Raw genomic sequence first — 21,505 nt, forward strand, 5'->3', positions numbered from 1 at the left:
CAGCAACTTCTTTCAAGATACATCTCCAAAAGCTAGTGAAACAAAAGCAAAAATGAACTTTTGGGACTTCATCAAGATGAAAAGCTTCTGCACAGCAAAGGAAACAGTCAACAAAACAAAGAGGCAACCCACAGAATGGGAGACGATATTTGCAAATGACACTACAGATGAAGGGCTGGTATCCAAAATCTATAAAGAACTTCTCAAACTCAACACCCAAAAAACAAATAATCAAGTCAAAAAGTGGGCAGAAGAGATGAACAGACACTTCTCTGAAGAAGACATACAAATGGCTAACAGACACATGAAAAAATGTTCATCATCATTAGCCATCAGGGAAATCCAAATCAAAACCACACTGAGATACCACCTTACACCAGTTAGAATGGCAAAAATGGACAGGGAAAGAAACAACAAATGTTGGAGAGGTTGTGGAGAAAGGGGAACCCTCTTACACTGTTGGTGGGAATGCAAGTTGGTACAGCCACTTTGGAAAACAGTGTGGAGGTTCCTCAAAAATTTAAAAATAGAGCTACCCTATGACCCAGCAATTGCACTAATGGGTATTTGCCCCAAAGACACAGATGTAGTGAAAAGAAGGGCCATATGCACCCAAGGCTCATAGCAGCAATGTCCGCAATAGCCAAACTGTGGAAAGAGCTGAGATGCCCTTCAACAGATGAATGGATAAAGAAGATGTGGTCCATATATACAATGGAATATTACTCAGCCATCAGAAAAGATGAATACCCAACTTTTACATCAACATGGATGGGACTGGAGGAGATTATGCTAAGCGAAATAAAAGCAGAGAAAGTCAATTATCGTATGGTTTCACTTATCTGTGGAACATAAGGAATAACATGGAGGACATTAGCAGAAGGAAGGGAAAAATGGGGGCGGGAATTGGAGGGGGAGATGAACCATGAGAAACTACGGACTCTGAGAAACAAACAGGGTTTTAGAGGGGAGGGGGAGGGGGGATTGGTTAGCCCAGTGATGGGTATTAAGGAGGGCACGTACTGCATGGAGCACTGGGTGTTATACGAAAACAATGGATCGTGGATCACTACATCAAAAGCTGATGATGTATTGTATGGTGACTAACATAATATAATAAAATTAAAAACTACACAAAAAAATAAAAATAAACCCTTCCGTGGAGCTCTCAAAAAAAATAATAAAATAAAATAAAATATCTAAATTTGGCCCATGATAGAATTATTCATGCTATACCCCATGTCAGCAAACAAAAACTTGACTAAGTTTCTATGCTTGGCTCTCACAGGTAAGAAGGGATTCGCTCAACCATTCAGCACATCACCTGACCTGGCTCCCAGACTTCCCTTCATTCCACATTAGGAAAGCAAGCCTGCCTTAGCCAGTCAGCAAATGACCAGTATAACTTCTTTGTTCCTGCTCACTTTTGACTATAAAACCCTCTCACCTTATACAACTCTTTGAAACTCCTTTTTGGTTTTAATTTTTTTTAATTTTATCTTTTTTACCTTTTATTTTTTTTTTATTATGTTCAGTTGGCCAACATACAGTACATTGTTGGTTTTTGATGTGGTGTTCAGTGATTCATTAGTTGCATATAACACCCGGTGCTCATCACAACACATGCCCTCCTTTTTGTTTTTTAGACTAGATCCTTCCTGATTCATGAGTCACTAAATAAAAGCCAATGAGATCTGTAAATTGTGGAAAATTTTAACACTACACTAAATCATCTTATTTCTACAGATTAAAAATAACAGAAGTAAAAAAAAAAAAAAAGAATTGTTGAATCACTATATTGTACCCCTGAAACTAATATAACACTGTATGTTAACTGTACTGGAATTAAAAAACAAAAAACAGTGCCTATATCAGGCAAATAACCAATTCTGGCTGATCGATCAGCAGTTTAAAAATAATGTGACTAAATTTGTTTTTTAGCTTACAGAAAATTTAAGTGTTCCATTGGTTCAATGTTTTTGACAGACCTTTTCCTCTTCACAACTATAATTTTCACGCAGTTGTTATGACCACGTTTGAGATTCTCAAATTCTAAAGACAATAATCTCAAATTTGCCACACAGGCCTTTACATGACTGCATCCCTAGTGAAATAGTGTAAATTGTCCTGAAGGGGTTGGGGTATTATATCCCCTTTCATCTAGGAAGAGCTAGAGATTTCTGCTACTTCGGAGAGGACATGTTACATCTCAGAAATCTGAAGGGGAAACTATGGCACTCTACCAATAAAAGAAAAAAGATAGTTTCATAGAATTCAAGAAAAAGGACATTATTAACTCTGGAAAGTGATGTCAAGTTGACCTTCTTCTCTGATTGGTCTAATATGAGGACCATATACATAAAAAAAAAACATATACGTGATTCCAGAGCACAAGGCAGATTTTTTCATTAAATAACATTTCTTAGAAGCTTCCAGGTCCCTTGTTTTGCTTTGCTTTTCCCTTCTGTAACAGGAAAATTTTGAACCATAATTATTATTTTGCTTTTCCATCACCCTGTATGAAATTCATCAGACATAGTTTAGTTTGTTTTTGTTTTGTTATGTTTTTGTTTTTATTGGGAGGGGGCTAAGCAAGGAGATTTATTTTTTTGAGGATCCAGAAGAGAGTCAGAACAAGGTCTGTGTTCTGAGAATGTACCTGGGATTTGTTTTAATCAGATGTGATGAGACACGCAGACAGGATATGATTGTTGTGAAGGAGTGAGCTCCTTCTCATGGCTCCCAAGAGACAGGAGGCACAGGGTGCCATGTGGAGCCATCTGGGGAGGCACCAGGGTTAATAAGAGATGAACAGACACTTCTCTGAAGAAGACATACAAATGGCTTATACAGGAGGGGGAGAGGGCAGAGCATGGCCCAGAACCTTTATTGAGGTTCTCATGGGAAAAAAGAAAGGGTGCAGGACAGGTAACCTGAGTGAGCCTAAGATTGGATGGTTGACTGATTTAGGTGGGTTCTGGGCATTAGAACTGATCCCTGGCTGCCTGGTACATGGCCTGTACTCATTGAGAGCAGAGGGAGTACTTGATAAAGAGATGATTAGGTATGTGGGCTCTGGATGGGTTGGTTTGTATGTGAACGGTAAACCCTCAGGGCCCTGTTTGCTCACTCTAGGACTTAGCTAGCCCTGGGAGGGCAGTCTCTCCAGGATCAAGGCTTCATATGCCAGATCATCAAGAATACAGAAAGTAAGAACATGTAGTTAATAGATTCTCAGTAGTAACACTTCCTCAGCTCAAATGCTTCCAGTGAGGACCGCTGAGAAAGCTTTATTACCTTTCCATCCTGTGTCATTCTGTTAAGTCTGGGGCACTAAAAAGGTGACACCAGGCTTCACTGACAGAGTCATGTGTCTTCTCCATCATTCCCCCAATGTTTGCTGAGCCCCTGTGATGGGCAAGGCCAACGCGGGCTTCTGAGGAAGAGAAGCTAACCCCTGCCTCCCGAGAGCTTTCGAGAGCTTTCTCAGGGGGGCCAACAGGAATGTCTGCAGCTCCCAAATTGCCTGGCAAGTGCTTACAAGGAGGATGGGCATGTTGAACTGAGAGGTCCCTACAAGGGACACTGAGCTGAATTCTGAAGGACGTGGAGTTAGGTTGGGGGTGCGCTTTGCACGCAGAGTGAGGGACTGTGGGCAGGGATGGAAGGCGGGGTGTGTGAGATCAGCTGTTGTGGTTCCCAAAGTCAGGAATACTCTCCCTGCCCAGACGGAGTGAACAGGGATGTCTTGTCAGGGAGCAGGGTGCTGAGCTGAAACCCTTACTTCCCTATTTTGTCTACCACAATTAAAAACACTGTCTTTTATTCTCACAGACAAAAAAAAAAAAAAGTGTATCAGGGTCTGTCATGTACCAGGGACTGCCTTAGCCAGTGATGCTACACTGGTGAGCAAAAAGGCCAAGGTCCCCGCCCTTTGGGAGCTTACGTTTCAGTGGGAAAGAGAAACAATCAGCAAAGCAAGAAGCATCTGCCAAGTGGGACACACATTCAGGGGGAGAAATGAACAGTTAGCAGTTCAACAAGGAAAAGTCTAATAGAAACAAACATAAAATTGAATGTGAGGTAGACGCAAGCTGCCAAAAACAACAAAGCAGGTCAAGGGAACAGAGTGAGGAGGATGAATAACCCCTGGAGTTCAAGGTGTGATGCAAGGAGACAGGCCAGGCTGTAAGCCCTGGGGCAATGTACCAGTTCCAGGCAGTCAGGAAAGCTGTGCTCTGGTCTCAGTGCTGAGGGGCCAGGGCAGACCAGCACCATAGGAGTTAAGTGTGTGCAGAGGGGGACAGCCTTGGCATACCCCAGGAAGAAAGGGCAGGCTAGGAGACAAGATCCAAGACAAAGTGCAGGGCCTGAGCATGTACCATCTTGAAGGCCATAAACTGTTTTTCTAGGCATCAGGAAAAGTCATAGGTGAGTCATAAACAGGGAAATTGCATGATCTGATTTGCATCCTGGAAAAACCACTTTGGTTGCTGGCTGGACACGGGGTTGAAGAGAGAAAGGAGGGAAGTAGGGTGACCAGTTAGGAGGCTGCTGCAGACCAGGAGGACAAGGACACCTGCACTCAGGCCCTTCTCCAGAGAAAGGAAGAGAGAGTCTACTGTGTGGGGAAATTACAGCCATGATGCCACACACCAGCAAGCAGCAGGGCCCAGTTCAGAGATCCCGTTCTAGAATTTTCTGTTTATACCATCCCTTCCAAAACTTCCTGTCTCCGGCCTTTACCCTAGGGCGAGTAGGTAAAAGTCAGTGGGCCATACCTGGTGGCTCATGTTCAGTGGCCTGCATTGGGTGGCCCATGTTTGTGGCACATGTCCAGTGGTCCACATTTGGTGGCCCGTGTTCAGCAGCCTATGTGTGATGGTCCATGTTCAGTGTCTCATGTTCAGGGCCCCATGCTTGGTGGTCTTTTTTCAGCAGCCTATGGTTGGCAGTCCACGTTTGGTGGTCCACACTCAGTAGCCCATGTTCACTGGTCTCCTTCAGTGGTCCATGTCCAGTGGCTCACGTGTTACCCTTAGAAGTGAGCTGAGAGTCAAAGGCGTTGCCGGGATGTACTCCGATAAAAGGACAGATGCAAGGATAGAGTTGGACAGGAATAACTAGAGTTCGTCTTCTCAAAAATTTTGAAGTCATTCCAAAGTCAGTGTGTGTAGAGCTCCATCCAGTCAAGTGGTATGATAAGCAGTAACAAAACAGCAGGCTCATGGATTCTGTTTTTAATCAATTAGTTTTATTAAGAAATCAGTCTTTAAAAATATGTTCCCAGAAGTCTTTCTGGTGGAGAGACATAAAGTCGAAGTTGTTTTTGTTTTTTTTAAAGATTTTATTTATTTATTTGAGAGAGAGAGAAAGAGCACAAGCAGAGGGAAGAGGCAGAGGGAGAAGGAGAAGCAGGCTCCCTGCTGAGCTGGGAGCCCGTTGAGGGACTCGATCCCAGGACCCTGGGATCATGAACTGAGCCGAAGGCAGACGCTTAACCAACTGAGACACCCAGGTGTCCCTAAAGTTGAAGTTTTTAACAGGGGTTATATTTAAACATAGGTTTCTATACAACTCTTTCTCTATTTTCAAAAAGTTAACCCACTGTCCAAAAATAATAGTAAAATGTGTACATATCACAGTATTGTAATACTGCCGATAGATTACGGGCATCATAATGATATTTTTAAGTTGGTTACTCCTCAGATTCCTGTTCATTTTTTAGTAAAATATTTTTTGGCTGTTCAGCTGTCAAAGTTTGTAAGCACCTTAAGAAATCATCTTGACCATTTACAACGATGTGGGTGGACCTAGAGGGTATTATGCTAAGTGAAATAAGTCAGTCAGAAAAAGACAAATACTATATGATTTCCCTCATATGTGGAATTTAAGAAACAAAACAGATGAACATGGGGAAGGGAAGGAAAAATAAAATGAGATGAAAATTGAGAGGGAGGCAAACCATAAGCAACACTGAACTCTAGGAAACAAATAGGGTTGCTGGAGGGGAGGTGGCTGGGGGGATGGGGTAACTGGGTGATGGACATTAAGGAGGGCACGTGACATAATGAGCACTGGGTGTTATATGCAACTGATGAATCACTGAAACTAAGTAACTAACTAACTAAATAAATGAAATCGTCTTGATCTAACCAGATATTCTCCCAGAGGCAGAAGCAAGAATTCAACAGTATAGCTTGTTTTACCATTAGCTGCATGTATATCCAACCTTCTAACGATTTTACTGATCTAGGACCCGGTACCTAGGAGTTTTTAGTAAACAATCATGAATCAATTGACTTGACCAAAGTGCTAGGGTATGTTTACAGTAGAATTACAGCACCAGGACTGGAGACTCTCAGGTCCACACCTGATGACCTTGACATAGCCTTTCAGGCATTGAGCAAGTTTGAAGCCAGCTGGCAAGCCCTTTCTGTGCTAAAGGTGGAAGAGGCAAGAGAGCTGTTTCTGAAACGATACTCCTATTCCCTGGATCACTGGTACTCTGCAGATGTCTCTCAGGTATGCCAGGGGAATTTAGAAAACATTATTTCAAATTCTACCAGAATTATTTAAATAATAGTAGTCCTGACAATTTTATTTCTACCTCTCATGAGTTTCAATTGGTTTTTACTTGGTGCTGTTTGGACCATGTGTTCTGAAATTAAATGCAAAAATATATTCACAGCATCCAGATCACGAGTGGCCCCTGATACCCCTCTTCTCTTCCCCGTGGCTCTCCCTTCACAGTAACTTCTAGTGGTGGTGGGGGCTTCACCCTCTCCACCACTCCCTTAGGAGAGCCTATCATAGAGCCCAGTACCTTCCAGATTTGGCCATTTGCAAATTCTGGAAAGATGTGCAGGGTGTATGCCTGGTATGGGTAATGGAGATCTGAGAAGAAGCAGGTGTTTGGAGACCCCCGTGCCCACAGGAAGGTGGATGACTGGGATGATTACGGGCCATGGAATGAGTGGGGTCCAGCTGTAGATAGATGTCTCAATCCAGTTGTGGATCAGGAAGTCTGTTTGTTTGACAGCGAAGCCGCCTACTGACCTTTAGCCATGAACATTCAGTCCTTTACTGGGCACCGATCATGTAAAAAATGCCCAAAGGGTACAATCTCCCAGTTACAAGGTGAATAAGTTCTGGAGATCTAACGTACGTGTGGTGACTGAGCTGAAATTTGCTAAGAGGGTAGGTCTTAAATGTTCTCACCACACACACAAAAGGTATCTATGTTAGGTGAAGGAGATGTGTTCATTAACTTGATTGTGGTGATTACTTCACAATGTCTATGTATATTAAATCACTACCTTGTATACCAAAAAGATAAAAAAGAAGAAAGGACCATAGGGTGTGGTCCCTGCCTTCTAGGCACTCCCATGTGCATCCACCAGTGTCTGTCTGGAAAACTTTCTATCAAGGCGTCTCACCTGCTTTTTCCACCAGAAGAGAGGCTCCCTCGCTGAGTTCACACTCCCTGCAAGAGGGAGATGTGAAATGCACACACCCCATTACAGCTGCGCTGGGCTCGGGCCATGGAGCGCATTGCCCCAAACGTGCATTTAGTAAAGCATTTCCCCATCTCTTTTGCCATCGGCTCTTAGGGAGAGCAGGTACTGTTTTACGGTAAAGGAAAATAAGAGCAGGGCAGGTAAGTCTCATGCACTCCGGTCACAGGCCACACATGTAGTAATCAATGACTCAGGCTCTGGCCCGGGGTTCTTGCTGTGCAGCACCTCGAGCCTGGCCGAAAGGACAGAGATGGCCAGCGATGCCACAACCAACAGCCTTGTCACTCACATGGGGAAAGCGGAAGCCTGGGGGACAAGCTCCCGGCTGGCACCTGTTCCAGGCCCCGTCCCCTCCTGCCCTCCAGCTCTGAGCCAGGCTTTGCACTCGGCACCCCGTGGGTGGAGCGCTGGGGCCTGTGGGTGCGGTGAGCGGAGGGTGGAGCAAAGCCGGGGGAGAGAGGAAATGCCAGCCGGCTGACCTGTGTGCACGCGCGTGTGCATGTGGGGGGTGCATGTTATGACACTGGTGCCTGGTAATCGAGTGAGCCCTTCTGCCCGGCCCTCCCAGAGCTCTCCAGGTTTCAGCTAAAATGCTTCTTCCTCAGGGACGCCTTCCCTGGCCAGTCCTCCAAACTAACTCCTCCTTCATCTTCTCATGCTGCATAGTTTTTATCACATATTGATATCCTTGCTTGCACATCACACACACACACACACACACACAGTAGTTGGTGTTTGATGTCTGAGGTTAATCTCATCCACTAAAATAAAACTTCTAAGAGACAAGGGACCCTCGTTGTCCTCGAATCCATCTGATCAGAATGACAGCAGGGAATTCGCTTGAGCTTAGACCCATAGGAAGGAGCTGGTGGACCGTCCTCCATAAGGCTGCAGCCCAGGACCTCAGAAACGTCCCTCACTGCCATAGCCCGAGCTGTAGAGGGCAAGAAGGCCACACTCACGCTCATGGGGAGCCTGAGAAAACTCGGTCTTCCTCTGTGTCACTAACACCTCACAGGAGTTCCCCATAGTGGCAAAGCCAGATTCAGGCCACCCCTGAAGGGGCCACAGACAGCCCAGCCCCTGCAGCTTGCCGCCGATGCCCCAGCCAAAGAGGGTCTGAGACACAGAGGGTGACTCATGGATACCTTTGAATGAATGGGACAACTAATGAGGAGCCAATGATATTCAGACTGATTAAAATGCTCCGGGGAGGGGGTGCACCTGAGTGGCTCAGTCATTAAGCATCTGCCTTTGGCTCATGATCCCGGGATCCTGGGATCGAGCCCCAGGGTCGGGCTCCCTGCTCTGCGGGGAGCCTGCTTCTCCCTCTCCCTCTGTCTGCCGCTCCCCCTGCTTGTGCTCTCTCGCTCTGTGTCAAATAAGTAAATAAAATATTTGAAAAATAATAATAAAATAAAATAAAACGCACCAGAAAATTAGAAGAATATGATTTCCAACAACTAAAAACTGTTTGGCTGCTTACGAGTAACATAGGGCATATTTGTTTAAGTGGGAAAGCTCACTGTTAACAGAGGCTGTACCAATTTCTAGCAGCACAGAATGTTTCAGGGTACGTAACTCATCGTCGAGTTTATTTGTGAGGCCCGGTTGTTGCTCATAACTTGGGAACAAGAGCAAGAACATGCCCATCACCGCCCGTAGCCCTTGCCTCACTGGGTGGTGGGCAGACCTTGTTTCCGGGCCCAGCCACCTGCAGGCGGGGCTGCTCAGGGACAGGGGCTGACGGGAACATCTAGGACACAGCCAGCACCTGGCAGTGGCTTGGCATTTGCTCAGTGAGTAAATAGAAAGAAATCTGCGTGTGGTCCCCTCCTCTGCTAGTCGCCCTCGATAAGATCAAGCCCACAACATACGCAGCTGTTTCCATGATGGCGCAATGCCTCCAGCCTCCTGGAAGCGGGGCACGCCACGGCTCAGACGGCAGGTGAAGTGGTCATAGTACACAGCTGGGACAGGATAATAACTTTACTCAGAGCAGGGGTTCTCAGCCGGGGGGATCTGCCCGCTGGAAGACATCTGACAATTCTGGGGACATTTTTGACTGTCACAACGGAAGGTGCCCCTGACATCTAACAGGGGATGTTGCCCAATGTCCTGCAATGCACAGGACAGCCCCAAGAGAGAATTATCCAGTCGAAAATGTCCATCATGCTGAGGGTACGAGACGCTGTCTTAAAGCAAAGGGTCCACGCCTGAGACCTGAGACCAAGACCCACCTTTGGACATGTTCCTCTCTGCTCCCCTCAGCTGGTGGCACCCATATAGGCGTGGTCTGGCCACAGGGCCCGGCCCTGTCGGAGGGGAGGTCAGGAGTAGGCGCACGGTGCGGGAAGTGGGGTTCAGCCAGTCTGTCCAGCTTTTTCTGGAACCCCAAACTCTGAGGGCGACAAGGAAACTTGTCACCCTCCAGACTGGAGAAAAGTCCCAGCAGACTCTGTCCGCCTTCATCTGGAAGAAAGAAGCCTACACTTCTCCCGGGCGGGGCAGCACCCCGGCTCCCCATGCAGCCGGCCGTCCCTCCAGACCCACCCGTGGGCTTTCTGCAGCTCAGGTACGAAAATGGGCTTGAAATCCCTCTGAACGTGGCCGTGGGCTATACAAGGCATGGCGACCTGCCAGACTTTCTAGTTGCTCGCAAAACCATCCCAGAGCCAGGGACACGGGCCCCTGCTATGGCCGCCGTGGCTTGTTGCAGGGGCTGAGGTCGGGGCAGGGACTGGGGGAGCTCATGATGCTCCCTCCTCGGGGGTCAGAAGGAGAGCTTGAGGGGTCATGGGAAAGGCTGTACAAAATGTAGATCTGAATTGTTGAATGAGGACTGCCGTGGACAGCCACCGCGGTCCACCGACCAGAAACTCTGCATGAAATGTGTCCAGTGACAAACACAACTCACTGAATAAGGCGAAGCATGAGCACGTTTGCATGAGGAAAGAGGAAAAAGAAACTCGATGCGTTACGTATGTGGTACACACCACATATGTAAGTATAGAGAATAAAACCCCAGAGCCTAAAAAGCAAATCCCCAAATGTGAACAGTATTTTTACCTCCAGGAAAGAGAGGGGGGCTTGGAGGGGCAGGTCGTGAACAAATCTTATGGGTACGCATTCTGTACACTTCCATTCTGTCTGATTATTTTATAAGCAGAGCATCATGTATTACTCTCAAATCTTTAAGGTTAAAAAAAATAACTTTTTATAGGTGGGACTCAGCTCTGTTTAACTACATATTCCCACTAGCAAATGCCAAAATCACACACAAATGAAAACAATCCACACATGGTATCTGCATTTGACGTGTAAGCATATTTGTGCACTGAGAATAAATACCCATTATCCGAAACCAAGAATGGGGTCAGCCAACTTTCTGAAAGCCACTCCATCTCCAGTGCTCCGACCCTCTGAGCCCCCAGTGCCTTTAGCCCCCAGATGGGGGCTCTCAATGGCCTGGAATAGAATGAATTCAGCCAACCTCAACTCAGGAGGCCCCAGTGGAGACCACACCCTGGACGGGTAACAACAGTCCAAACTCTATTCAGGTGAGGTCCCCACCTTCACGGAAGGTGCGGAGGCCAGATACCTACACAAAGAATGAAACCGGTAAGACCCACCAGCACTGAGTGCCAGGCACTGTTCTAATTCTATCGTAACATTTATTTCTTAAAATAATCCGAGGCAGTGGGTACTGTTACTGCCACCATTTTACAAATGGGGAAACTGAGGCATGGAACATAACTTGCCCGAGGCCACGCAGTTCCTTTGGGAGGGTAGCAGGAGTTGGACCTCCTGAGTCTGCAGGCTCACCATGCTGTGCTGTGTGGGCTGGTCTGGGAAGCAAGGCGGGAGGAGCGAAGCTTACCGTGAGGCGTGAAGTCTCTGGGAAGGAGGTGATCCATTCCAGAGTGCAGACTCAAAATGCAGAGGAGGTGAAGGACCTTAGGAATCAAACGGCCCAGACTCACCTCTCTATAAGCAAGACCCCAAGGCATAGGAAGGGACCCGGTATGATTCTGGTGGGGCCCTGGTTGGGGAATTCAGCTTGGTTTTCTGGAAAATGGCAGTAAGTGCCCAGCAGCACCTGCTTGTGGAGACAATAGGGTTTGCCATTATTGGACAGCCGGGCTCGGAGCCAGGGTGCTGTCACTGCACGAGGGCGAGGGTTCCTGAGGCGCAGGGACCCAGCATTCAGCATTCAGCACTCAGCACGAGCCTGGCCTTTTGCAGCTTCACAAACAGGGAAGCAGCTGTGTGGGGGGGCGGGCTGGGGTCTGGGGCGGGTAGCGCACCCTCTTTCTCGTGCTAAAACAGCAGCTGTTCCCTTACCATTCTCAACACTTCACTTTCAACTTGGTTAAAACCTACAACTTGCTTTGGTTCTGAACACTTGGCAAGGAGGTTGGAGTTTTGAAGTCCACAGAGGGAGGTGGAGAGGATGTGCAGAGACAGAGTGCAAGACGACCTGCCTCCCGTGGGTCCAGGTGCCCAGCTCAGGGGGTTCGCCCGCCCGCAAGCCAGCCTCCGCAGGGTGAGTTCCGCGGGCGGGGACCGAACTCTGCCTCCACGTTGCCCACCTGGCGGGAACTCCAGAAGCCACGTATCCTGCACAAAGATCATTCCTTCTCATCCTTGGATTCTTTCTTCTCTCCCCACTATTCCTGGGTGCCTCTTCCCCACTTGCCATGTTCTGATCTGCATATGTCTTGACTGTTTCTTCCTATCCTTAGGAATCACTGGACCAGAAACCAGAAGACTCAGCAGCCATCCAACCCAGAAACTATGAAGTCCCAGGTAAGTCAGCTTAACGTGGTTGGACCTGTTTCCTCATCTAGAGAATGGGAACATGGGGATAATGAATGTAGCATACTCATCTCATGGGGCTGAACAGTGTGAGTCTGGCCGTGCTCTAGAAGCTTTCCAAACCGTGCAGACGGAGCGGGCCAGGATGACCGCTGGCTGGTACAGGGCCTCCAGAAGAAACAGGTGGCTACTTAATGGGATGTTTTTCCCACACCACCTTATTCTCTGTGGTAACACTACACCTAGCGTGAGACTCACGCAGACTCTAAAGATCAGTGACCGCGTAGATGCATGCAGGAGCAAACCTGAAACGAGTTAAGGATGGAGGCATTTCCAACCAACAAGCTGCCCCTGAACTTTTATTATGTGCCAACTATTGTCATGTGCTTAGTTTGCCTGAAACTCAAAGGCTAACTGTTCTAATATGAAGGATAAATAGACAAACAACTTTAATTCAAGGCACAGAAATAGCAGTACCCTGATGAGAGGCGTATGAAGTTCAACAAAGATCCACAAGGAGGAAGATGTTACAGCTGTTGGGAGGTCAGGAAAGGTTCAAGAGCCTTGAAGGATGCACAGAATTTCAGCCAGCGTCACTAGGAAAGGGTCTCCCCAGCCCAGGAAGTAATGCAAAGGTGTGACCTGCAGGAGAAGCCGGGTGAGGAGGGGAGCAGTGATGTCACAGCAGAGACATAGTGGGGAGCACAGGCGAGAAATGAAAAGATAATCCAGGGAAAGTTGCTGAGATCCAAAGAATGGATGTCTCCAAACGTCCACTAAGGATTTCAGATTTTCTCTTCAGATAGGAAAGAGTATTTGGGGTTCTTTCAGGCATTGGCCTGCTCAATGGACTCCTTTTGCAGTGGGAGCAGGCAGTCAATTACGATTTAAATTCATGATTCCTCGCTCAAACCTAACTCACTGCTGCCCGGTACAAACACGCTCTCTCCCACTCGAGCAGGTCATTAGCCTCTGAAACCTATGCATCAGGGTCTACTCCGTGGGATTAACAGTACCTGGACCGTATCATTGTTTGGGGAATTAATGGGACAATAGCTATGTGAGTCCTTGGCTTGGAGACACAGCTTTTTGTCCAAGGGATCACCGCAACCTTCTCTGTTAGGGACTTCTTTGCAAAAACAAACACACCTGCAATGAGGAAATGCATTCCAGGATTCTCTCCCTGAAGAAGACTCCATCTGACAGAGTAGGGACTCCCGAGGTTGGAAGCAGTGGCTGGCCGAGGTCGCACGGCCAGTCTCCCACAAACCTGAGACTGGATCCCTGTCTCCTCCCTCCTGTCACTGTCTCCCAGAAATCAAACCCCAGACGGTGACTGAAAGTACCTGAGATATTTTTCTGCAGCCGAAGACGCTGGCCCTCCATGTTCATTCCGGTCTCCCATCCCCCAAAGTCCAGAGGACAAGTGTTGAGGATATGTGACAGCTCCTCAAGATCCCCATTGTTGTTGGCCTGCCAGGAGAGCAGGGAGTCAGGTGCAAGGTCAAGGAGGTCACCCATGCTGACAGGACTTTGCCTCAACTCCGGCGGCAGCTCTAGCCCTTCAACCTACTGTGCCTGAACGCACAACGAATTGACCAAGGACACGGAGCTGGTAACAACCCATTATTTCCATTTCTCCATCACCCCTTGCCTGGTGTGCATCCCACACTCCGTATCTGTTGCCTTCACATAACTGTTACTCCCAGGTTGCTGGAATCAACAGACACTCTTTCAGTCTTCACCTTACTAAACACCTTCTTCCTGAAAGCCCTTCTTCTTCCCTTGGCTTTCATGACACCACACTCCTCTGGATTTGTCCCCTCTGAATGCTCTCTCTTGTCGTTTTAGGTCTGCTGATCCAACTCTACTAGACCGTAAACATGGAAGTCGCTCAAGGATCTTTTCTCGGACCTCCCTGCTTTCTCTCTGCACCCTCGCTCTGGGGCATGACATGCACCCCTTTGGCCTCAATGATCACTGAAGGGCTGATGACTGTCCCATCTGGGCCTCCAGCTTACACCTGAGCTCCAGATTGAGAAATCCCTACTTGGATGGCCCCCATACTTCTCAAACTCCACAGATCCAAGGCTCAACTTTTCATCTGCATCTTGTCCTTGCAAATGGCAGCCCCATCCACCTGGGGTAATACTTACCTGACTCTCTTTCCCTGGCTCCCCACACCCAGACAAACATTTTGATTCCTCCTCACAAGTAGCTCTTAAACCTTCCATTTCTTACCATCCTCACCACCATCTAGTCCTCTTAGGTTGGATTCATGCAACCTTCTCCTAATTGGGAGACCTACTCCCACCTGCTTCCAAATCAGCCTCCACAGAGCAACCAGGTGGATCTTTGCCAAACATATATGGAACCATGTTACTTTCTGTCTGAAAACCTTTCAATAGGTGTCCATCCACAGATGAAAAGATAAATAAAATGTGGTATATACTTAAAATGGAATATTATTCGGCCTTAAAAAGGAAGGATGTTCTGACACATGCTACAACATGTGTGAACCTTGACAACATTATACAAAGTGAAGTAAACTAGTCACATCAGGACCAACACTGCATGATTCCTTCTACGTGAGGCTCCTGGAATAGTCAGACTCATAGAAGCGGGAGGTAGATTGGAGCTTGCCACGGGCTGGGGGGGAAGGAGGATGGGTGTTATTGTTTCACTTCAGTTTGGGTAGATGAAATGTTCTGGAAATGGATAGCGGTGATGGTTGTACAACAATGTGCATGTATTTAATACCACACTGCACACTTAAAAATGGTTAAAAGGGTGAACTTTATGTTGTGTATATTTTACCACAATATATATTTATGAAGAATTTTTTTCGGGGAGCCTGGGTGGCTCAGTCAGTTAAGTGTCTGCCTTAGGCTCAGGTCATGATCTCAGGGCCCGTGTTGGGCTCCCTGCTCAGCGGGAGTCTGCTTCTCCTTCTCCCTCTGCCTACCATTCCCCCTGCTTGTGTGTTCTCTCTCTCTCTCATGAATAAATACATTCTTTTAAAAAATTAAAAAAATGTTTTCAACAGTTTCCTATTGTTTTCAGAGGAAGATCCACAATTCCTAACAGTGCTCTGAGGCAAGGAGACAGAGCCTCTCCATCCCACCTGCTCTCCCCACCTTCTCCCCTTCCCCCCTTCCCCCCTCCCCTATCCCCCACCCCCACCCCTTGGTCTTTCAGCTGCATTTGTGCCCGTTCCTTCTACGCAAAGCCTGTAAGGGCTGTCTCCTCTGCCTTGAATGCTCTTAATCCACCTCTCCCTGCACCACTCCTTTTGCCTGGACTTCTGCTCATCTTTTTTTTTTTTTTTTTTTTTTAATTTATCTGAGAGAGAGAGGGCACAGAGACAGAGTGAGCGGGAGAAGCAGACTCCCCGCTGAGCAGGGATCCCATCACGGGGCTCGATCCCAGGACCCTGAGATCACGACCTGAGCCGTAGGCAGATGCTTAACCGACTGAGCCACCCAGGTGCCCCCACTTCTGCTCGTCTTTTAAGTCTCAACCTCAGATCCCAAGCTCTGAAGGGACTAACCTCACACCCAGATGAGGTCAGGGACTCTTGTCTTTATGAGTATTATGGCACATGTTCCTCAACCCGAGGATGTAACACTTGCAAAGTTATTTAATATTTGTATGCCACACCCCGATCGAGAACTCCTACCTGTCTTGTCCATCTTCGTGTACGCCGAGCACAGCATTGACGAAAAAGCTTTCCATGCGCGTTTGTGGGGTAAATAAAGTAGTGTTGTGCCGATGGGATTCCAGAGTCAAACCCTTCCCTCTGCCCGGTGCCGCCTCCGGTAAATCCCTCCGACTGGGTGGGGTTGGAATATAAAGCAACAGGGGGAAGGGGGGGGGTCCACTCCCAACCCCCAATTAGAGCTAAGCCCTCTGTCCCTGCAGCTCCAGGAGGGGCTTCTAGGGCCATGATTCAATCCAGCCACGTGGACCATAACCACGTCCCCATGAACCTGTGAGCTCCCCAAGGACAGGAACCAGGTCCTTATTCATCTTTGCATCCCTCAAACGTAGCCTGACACCGCTCCCAGGGAAGACGCTTATTATTAATATTGGTTGAATAAATAAACAAATCAAAGAATAACCCGTCTCACCTACTTGAGCCTGCTTTTTCTGTGAAAGGAGAATTATTCACCCCTCAAGGCTTACTTCATAAGGTTGCCATAAAAATGAAAATGAGATTAGATGTTTCCTTAATTTTAAAATACCACTAAATATAAGATTCACATTTCTTTTTTTTTTAAAGATTTTATTTATTTATTTGAGAGAGAGAGAGAGTGCACAAGCAAGGGGAGGGGCAGAAGGAGAGGGAGAAGCAGACTCCCTGCCAAGCAGGGAGCTGACTCAGGACTCCATCCCAGGACCCCGAGATCATGACCTGAGCCGAAGGCAGACGCTTAACAGGACTGAGCCACCCAGGCTCACATTTCTTTATACCTACTTTTTTTCAGTGGAGGGGAGAGACCACATTAATTATTATCATTATTATTTAGTATACTTTTTAATTTTATAGAATTTTTTATATTAAAATTATTATGATTAACTATAAGATTCACCCCAACTTCAAAATGCTAAAATGAAAGTGTGTGCACTGACGAATTGAAGAAATGCATTAAGATGTGTGAGAACATAAAGCAAATGATTTGTGTTTACTGGGGGAGTGTATTAAAAAGACTGATTCTAGACTATTACTGTTGGCAATTCTAATTCAGGGGCTGTTTTGTAAAGATGCTCCAGGTGATTCCAATGGGCTGTCCAGTTTGGAAACTGGTCTCAAAAAAACCCCATAAAATTCCCCCTGTTCTTTTCTAGGGAGGAAACTAAGAATGGTAGAGAGCCTGTAATCTGTTCAAGGTCACACACGGCAGTGCCTAAGCTCTGACTCAGGACTGGCTTCCCAGCGCTTTCCCCAGGGGCTTCCCAACAGACCATCCTGCCTCCTTCTGGCTCTGGCTCAGGCTTTCCCAGATCCTGATGACCCCAACAGTTCCCGACTCCAGACATCATCATCTATTTTGGAGAAGGAAAGTCAGTGTACAAATTACCCATGGGAAGAGCTGATCACAGCAGGGAACTGGTCTAGGGGATTTCTGTTGGGGAATGATCGTTCCACACACAAAACTGGTTTTACTTCCCTTAGGGTCTAGCAACCCTTTTACTCCACATACCAAAATACACTCCCCTTGGGTTTCTGCTTTCAATGGCCTCTGTTTTCAGCAATGTTAGCACTAAAAATCAACCCGGCAGGCATTCAGCAGTGGGTAGGTGTGGTTGGCCTTAGTGTGAAACAAAATGCAAGTCACCATAAATTAAGGATCTCAGAAAGCCCCGGGTATGCTCGGATTTGGAGCTTCTGGAAAGGAAGGCCACGTGCAAGGGTGAACAGAGACTGGCTGGACCTTCTGGACAGCACTGCTCCCCTAGCCTGGCCAGTGGGGCCAGATCCTGGGGCCAGGATAGACGCAGACGCAGGAGAGACACCTCCAATGGTCCCCACTGCACCGAAGCATTAGGGCTTTGAAGACACACTTCAATTTGAATTTAGTTTCTGTATCTGCGAAACATCCGATTGTGTTGAGCTGGATTCCTTTGGTCCCTTTGTTTCTAACTCCCAAAAACCCTTTGCAGACAAAAGCTCCTTTGACAGGCCTGACACAGAGAGCAGATGTATCTGGGCTGTCCTGGCGGAAGCAGGGCAAGGTCCAGAGCTCGGGTCTCGTTGGGACTCAGTAGAACCCCCCTGGTTCCATGGAACACAGCAACTCTGCAGAGGAAACGCTCAAGTCCCTTCCCATCATGAGGTCATGATGCTATGAGTCTAACTGACCGCACATGGAAATTCTGGGCATAACTGGAAAGTTGGTGTCACACCGAGCGCTGCCTTCAGTCCCATGCCTGAGCCAGGACCGGCAGGCTGCCTGAAATAAACTGGTCATAAGCATAAATGTTACCTTCATTAAGTGTGTTTACATTCTAGGGAGGGACACTGCCCAACCTTCAGTTCTGGTGCAGAAATCAGAGGTATTAGCCCCTCTCGGGAGGATTCCTGGCAGCTGGGGTGCAGGCTGAGCCCTCCTTCGGAGGTTTGCCTTCCTAGGTACAGGGAGACAGAGCGTGCGTGGAGAGGCGAGAGATTGTCCTAAACTGTAGAGTTGCCACGGATCTTGTATTTCTTCAAAGTACACTGAAACTTTACTCAGCCTTAAAAGAAGGGAAATTGGACACCGGCTGGAGCATGAAAGAAACTCGGAGACTTACAGATACTGTGTGATTGCACTTATATGAAGTTCAGAGCCCGCTCGAACCACTACTCTCTGCCAGTCGTTAGGTGTATCGTCTAGGGAAACCGGGACAGCAATGGGCTCATAACGTGAAGAAGAGAAGCTGTGAGAAAGGGCACTGATTGAACGCTCCCCCCGCCCCATCTGTCAGTTCCTTTCTCATCTTCCACACAGGAAATCCCCTCGAGCCTCTGCTGGTGTGACGGCTTCTTCTTCCTCACAGAGGAGCCGCTAAATGCCCTGTCCCAGGTGACCCTGCCTTTGGGGGGAGGCTCAGCATTCGCATCCAGTCCAGCTTAGGGGCCGAGTCAAGCCCCTCCGCGGCCCCGCGTGGTCTGCAGACTAGATGCATGCGCGGGTGGGGACGTCCCCACCGGGACCTGGCCTGGGGAGGCGCTCGGCCAGGCCACGCCCTTGGTTCTCCTCATCCCTGTACTGGGGGGGCGGCTCCCACAAACCCAGCGGAGACCAGGCCTCGGAGCAGAGCCGTGGCGGGCCTGAATCGGTTCAGCCCCACAGTGAAAGGCTGCATCTCATCAGGTCCTGGCAGGAGGGGCCCCCAGTGCTGCCCCCCTCCCCCCACCTGCCTTCCGCCACCCCTGCACGCAGGTCTCGTGCTCCCAGAGTGTGACCAGCAGCTGACAGAAACAGCTCCTGCCTCGGGGAAGCGGCAAACAGTGTGGCTTCTGGGACGTGTCCTGGAGACCAGCTGGCCAAGGACGTGACCCCAGCAGACCACAGTCAAGGTCTGGTGCACATGAGAGCGCCAGGGAAAGGGCTGGAAACTGTGCCCACTGCTTCTGGGACACACACAGCCGCAAAAAGGAAAGCAGCATCCGTTACCTGAATGATCACACAGAATAAAAATGTGCAGAGTGAATACAGCAGGGACTGACTCCCGGCCTGCCCCTTCGAGCCCCCTCCCTCTTCCCCGTCGTAAACACTGTTAACACTCGGTGCTTTTCGTTTTAGGCTCTGGGCTTTTTTCTTTGCATTTACATATGTGAGTGTGCATGCACACATGTGCACGCGCACGCACGCGCGCACACACATCTTTTTTCTCTCCCCCCCAAGAATGTCTTTAAATCTTAGGTTTCTCCTTGAAGAGAACCTGACTCATGCTTTTCTATCATACAATGTGTAATGATTATCATTCTCCAGAAAGCAACAGGATGGATGTAGAGGCCGCCCTCCAGTTGTGGCCCGGGACTGTGAACCCAAGGGCTTTGGTTTGTTTTGGTGGGGACACAGTTCCGTCACTCTTCTGTTCATGCATTTCTTCCGAACAGTGCCTGGTACCAGACCCTCCTGCAGGAGAGAGAATGGGGCTCCCACATAGCCCCTCCCTTAGACCTCACTGACTTGGGTGGGCGGTAGTGACAAGCATGGAGAGCGCAGGACAGTCGCTCTGATGGGGAAGGAGGGTGTGATGGAGCGGCTCAGAGGTGAGGAGTGGAAGTCAGGGAGGGCTTCTCAGAGGAGGTGGCGGGGGGGCATGAACACAACCCACCGATAGGAGCTTCCAGCCCCCAGAGGGCAGGGCATGCACTTCACCCCTACGGTGCTCAGCACACAGTTATTATGTCATAAATATTGAAATGCAAACAAGTGTATGCTTAGTGAGGAATGATCCAAGTTAAATATGCACGTAAAGCCTGTGGATCAGCCTGGTGCCTGGGAGCAGTCCATAAATGTAGCTGTTTGTTTTCCACCTGCACCTGTATGGGGGCAACGTGAGTTCGGTACCAATCCCTCTGCCGGCTTGTGTGAACACCACAAACACCAGCACCTTTGACCCCTGGGAACACTGTCCCCATCTCCCCATTTCACAAATGGGGCAACGGAAGCCAAGGCTGACCCGACCAGCAGGTGCCAGATCCAACTGGCTCTGAACAGAGAACAGGTGGGAGAGGTACGAGAAGGTCTGGGCCTCACCAGGAGAGGTAGCTTTGAACTTGGCCTGGAGCTTCCAGATGGCTCTGCAAAAAGGGAGACAGGAAGCTAGAGGCTCACGGCAAACACAGACATACGTTCTACATCCCTTCACCTCTGCCAGCCCAGCCCGCGGCCCCCCCTCATTTAACCTGCACCCACTCCAGCATAATCACCAGCAAAACAGAGTCAAAGGAGCCAGGGTCTCTCCTCGTTTTGCCATCTGTGACGGCCCATCCCCTTCAAAGAGAGGGACAACCCAATTTCCTTGATGCTTCTTAACAGCGCGAGCCAGGGGCTGGGTGCTGGGTAGCTTTGCAGCTTTCTCCAGCTTCCAAGGCCCTCTCCCTGCTCTGAGGCCGTCTGGTGCTGGTGCCTCCTCAGTGGGGCTACTTGGGACGTTGCCCCTGGGGGCTTTCGGCCACACACGAGGCAGCCCACACCCCAACACCACCATAAACACGTAGGAGGACTGGAAACATCGAGAGCCAGTGTTAATGCAGGGCCAAGGGTGGAAGAATGGAGCTTGAACTCTCAGGTGCCAGAAATAGAGGACAAACTCCGCCAGAGGTGAAGGAAAAGCGATTCAGCGGGAGCTGGACAGAAACCAGAGGCAGACTGGACCCCAGGGGCTGGAGGCTGGAATGTCAGTGCCCACCCAGGGGGGCCCATGTCCCAAATATCTGGCTAGCGCCAAGCGCACCTAGGAGTCTGGGCCTTGCTTGCATAACCTCACCAGACGGCAAACCCAGCGGACACTCTGGAATGCTCTGTTCTCGTACAGAGTTTTCTGCATTTGGTCACCTCTCCCTCCCCTGAAAATGCTCCCTCCCCTGACTTCCACCCCCATTCTCCTGGTTTTCTCTCATGCTCCCTGAAATGTCCATTTTCTCTGGGATTTGTGAAAAATCTTCTTTC

General features: G+C 48.6%; 1 long non-coding RNA gene across 2 annotated transcripts; it reads left to right on the forward strand.

Moving 5' to 3' along the window:
- Nucleotides 1-6,471: 6,471 nt before the first annotated feature.
- Nucleotides 6,472-14,509, forward strand: LOC118009888. Of its 2 annotated transcripts, none has more exons than XR_004679049.1 (3): nucleotides 6,472-6,525; nucleotides 12,266-12,329; nucleotides 14,190-14,509. It is a non-coding gene; the product is annotated as an uncharacterized LOC118009888 (long non-coding RNA). The 2 variants fall into 2 exon arrangements; XR_004679048.1 differs by lacking the exon at nucleotides 6,472-6,525 and adding an exon at nucleotides 9,623-10,095.
- The last annotated feature ends 6,996 nt before the right edge of the window (nucleotides 14,510-21,505 follow it).

This window comes from Mirounga leonina, unplaced genomic scaffold (assembly GCF_011800145.1).
Source record: "Mirounga leonina isolate KUSES-001 unplaced genomic scaffold, KU_Mleo_1.0 Mir_128, whole genome shotgun sequence".
Lineage (NCBI taxonomy): Eukaryota > Metazoa > Chordata > Mammalia > Carnivora > Phocidae > Mirounga > Mirounga leonina.